Raw genomic sequence first — 4,284 nt, forward strand, 5'->3', positions numbered from 1 at the left:
GTTTTGGGTTAAAGGTAAATTACAAAATTTGATATTAAAAATCACATTGGAAATATAAAGTGACAGTCTTTGTGAAACAAAGAAAATACTCCAAAATGACACTCTTTGTGAAACAGAAGGAGTACATTTTAACAAATCAAAATTAGTTAATTTGTTTTTTTTTCGATAGCAAAATTAGTTCATATATATATAATTTGCCACCACGCGCGTACTTTGAAACAAGATCCGATAGATCATTTTTCTCATATAACAATTTCCAATAAATTGTTTTTCTGGTCATTGGGTATATTGCTTAATTCTAGAATTTCTTATTTCATAAATCTGTTTACGTTCACAATGCTTGATAAAATCTCTTTACATGCACTACTTAGGATGTCCTGGTTTATTTGCATTTACAGATTACAATTTGACAGTAACCATATGTTGTTAAAGTGACTTGAAATCTCTGAAGACGTCTGCAAAAATGTAAAAGACTGTGTAAGGCGTACAAGGCTTTTACTGGGCTTTTGTAGAGATCGACTCAAGGCAACTTAGGGTTAGGGTTTGGCGGTGTAGGCGGCGCAGCCGCCTGTATGGTGTAATAGATTCTAGAAGATTCACAAGATCTTTTATTTTCAATTGTATCGGGTTTTTGAGGCCTATATAAAGAGACTAGAGGTTTGTAAGGTTGTTCATCAGATTAATAATATAAACCCTAGACAAAGGGTATCTGCCTCAAAGAACACTCTGTTTTATCTTTTCAAAGTCTTTCTTATTCTGTTTGTGTTCATCCAAATTCACAACAACTGGTATCAGAGCGCCAGGTTCAATGACGAGTTCCGAGAAGTTTGAGGTTCCACGTTTCAATGGAACAGGAAACTTCTGTATCTATCAGACCCGGGTGAAGGACATGCTGAATCAGCAAGGGATGAAGAAAGCTTTGTTATACACAAAGCCAGAAGCGAGCTCGCAGGATGACTGGGATGAGATGAGGGAGAAGGCGGGTTCAATGATACGAACATGTCTTGGAGATGAAGTCGTGCATCAGGTTCTAGATCTCAGATATTCAAAAGAGATCTGGGATAAGCTAGAAAAGATGTACATGTCGAAGTCCCCATCTAGCAATCTATACCTGAAGCAGAGGCTGTATTGGTTTAAGATGGCTGAAGGAGCAAATCTGGTCCAGCATATTAACCAATTCAACCAGATCGCTGGAGATCTAGGGCGTGTGGGTGTTATAGTCGAGGACGAGGATAAGGCCATGCTGCTGTTGTGTTCTTTGACTCCTGTATATGAGACGTTGGTGACTGCACTATTGGCTGACAAAGAGACGATAAGTCTGCAGTCGGCTACAGACTCGCTGCTTGGACATCATAACCGACGCCAACAGCATGGTGGTGGTAGCAGTGACAACCCTCAAGGTGATGGACTATATGTGAGTATAACTCTGGGTACCGGAGTACAGAAGAACAAGGGAAAGCAGGGAGGTGGCAAGATGAAGAAGATAATCTGTTATAAGTGTCAGAAATAAGGACACTATATAAGAGAGATTGTCCCCTGAACAAGGAGCAGAACAAGACAGAAGGTTCATCTAATTCTGTGAATGTGGATGCAGTGAAGGTCGAGTTCGAGTTGCTTGCAGTGACTACAAGCAATCACACAGATTCTTGGATATTGGATACAGGCTGTTCATTCCACATGACTTCAAACAAGCATTGGTTTGACACGTATCAGGCTGGAAATTTTGGAACTGTTCAAATGGCTGACGATAGAAGCTGCAGTGTTGTTGGTATTGGACAGATCAAATTTTGGATGCATGATGGCACTTTCAGGATTTTGACTGAAGTGAGGCATCTTCCAGCAGTGAAGAAGAATCTGATATCTCTTGGTACACTTCACAGGGACGGATTCAGGTTCGTAACTGATGATGATAACTGTGTGAAAGTACGTAAAGGAGATATGGTGTTGATGAAGGGTCAGCTCACAGCAGGGAGTGTTTATCGTTTACTTGGAAACGTGGCTGTAGGTGGAGATGCAGCCGTGGTAACTGAATCATATAACACAGCTCTATGGCATATGCGGTTGGGGCATATTGGAGAGCATGGTTTGTCTGAACTTCACAAGAGAGGTCTTCTGGATGGTTTGAAAAATTGTAAGATGGAGTTTTTTAGGTACTGCGTGATGGGGAAGAAGTGCAAGGCATCTTTCAAGACAGGTCTACACACCACAAAGAGTCTTTTAGACTATGTGCATTTTGATGTGTGGGGGCCTACACAAGAACATTCATTAGGAGGAAGCAGATACTATGTCATCTTTATAGATGATTTTTCTAAGAAGGTTTGGGTTTACTTCATGAGGCAGAAATCTAAAGTTTTTGAGAAATTTAAGATTTGGAAGGCTGAAGTGGAAAACCAAACAGGGAGGAAGATGAAGTATCTAAGGTCTGATAATGGTACATAGTATACAAATGGAGAGTTTCAGAAGTTGTGTGAGGAGCAGGGTATTCAGAGGCACTTTACAGTGCGGAAAACACCACAACAGAACGGTGTAAGTGAAAGGATGAATCGTTCTATTGTAGAGAAAGCAAGGTGTTTGCAGTTGAATGCAGGACTCCCGAAGATCTTCTGGGCTGAAGCCGTATACATGGCGGTCTACCTCATCAATAGATTGCCAAGGGTTTCTTTAGAAGGAAAGGTTGTTGAATAGGTATGGACTGGGGTAGACATTGATCTATCAAACTTGAGAATCTTTGGATGTCCAGCTTATGTGTTAGTTCCCAACAACGAAAGGTCAAAGTTGGATTCGAAGTCCAAGAAGTGCGTTTTTCTGGGATTTGAGAAAGGCGTGAAAGGTTTCAAGTTATGGGATCCTGAGGCTAAGAAAAGAGTGATCAGCCGAGATGTGGTGTTTGATGAGCAGTACATGCTGTTGTAGGCGAGTTCAGAACGAGTTCCTGTGACCATTGAGGCTAATACTGGTTCAGAGATAGCGGAGGATGAAGAGGAGTCTAGTGAAGCTAGACCAGCAGCGGAAGCAGATGAGCATTCTCCTGAGGTGGAGCAGTCTCCTAAGGTGGGGAAGAAGGATAATCAAATACGTACAGAGGGGAGTTTGGCTGCAACCAAGGAAAAGCATGTAGTGAAGGCACCTGTCAGATATGGGTATGAAGATATGGCTAGCTATGCTCTGATGATTGGTACAGATGATCCATCAAGTTTTCGTGAAGCTATTAACAGTCCTGAAAAGGAAGAATGTATTGCTGCTATGACAGAGGAGACAGTTAGTCTGAACAAGAATCAGACATGGGAGCTTACAACACTTCCAAAGGGGAAGAAAGCATTTGGTTGCAAGTGGGTCTTCAAGAGGAAAACAAGAGTCTCTGAGAAGGAAGTTGTGATTTTCAAGGCAAGACTAGTAGCGAAAGGGTACTCACAGAGGGCAGGGGTTGATTATGACGAGATTTTCTCCCCTGTAGTTCGACACACGTCCATCCGTGTTGTGTTGGGACTGGTAGCTTGCTGGGATTTGCATCTTGAGCAGATGGATGTGAAGACAGCGTTTCTCCATGGGAATTTGGAGGAAGAGATCTATATGGAGCAACCTGAAGGGTTTGTCAAGTCTGGAGAGGAGAAGCTTGTATGCAGACTGAAAAGATCTTTATACGGGCTGAAGCAGGCTCCTAGACAGTGGTACAAACGTTTTGATACTTACATGTTACAGATAAAGTACCTGAGATGTGAGTATGATTGTTGTGTTTATGTGAAGAACGTTGGTAATAATTCTCCCATATTTTTGCTGTTGTATGTTGATGAAATGCTCATTGCTGGAAGAAATATGGATGATATTGTTGAGTTGAAAGGGCTAGTGGGAGAAGAGTTTGAGATGAAGGATCTTGGTGCTGCAAAGAAGATTATTGGGATGGAGATTCGCAGTGATAGGAGTTCTTAGAGATTGTGGTTATCTCAAAGAAGCTACATAGAGAAGATACTTGAAAGGTTTGACATGAAGAATGCAAAACATGTGTCTACTCCTCTGGCGAATCACTTCAAGCTCTCAGCACGTCAGTGCCCTATTTCTGATGAGGAGATCAGAAACATGGCACAAGTTCCTTATGCTAGTGCAGTTGGTTGTCTGATGTATGCGATGGTTTGCACAAGACCAGATTTGGCTCAAGCTGTTAGTCAAATCAGTAAGTACATGTCTAAACCTGGGAGGGAGCACTGGAATGCAGTGAAATGGATTCTCAGGTATTTGAAGGGTACTACAGATCGTGGTCTCATGTTTGGAGGACATGAGTGCAAGGCA

This window comes from Camelina sativa, chromosome 9 (genome assembly GCF_000633955.1).
Source record: "Camelina sativa cultivar DH55 chromosome 9, Cs, whole genome shotgun sequence".
NCBI classification, from domain to species: Eukaryota; Viridiplantae; Streptophyta; class Magnoliopsida; order Brassicales; family Brassicaceae; genus Camelina; species Camelina sativa.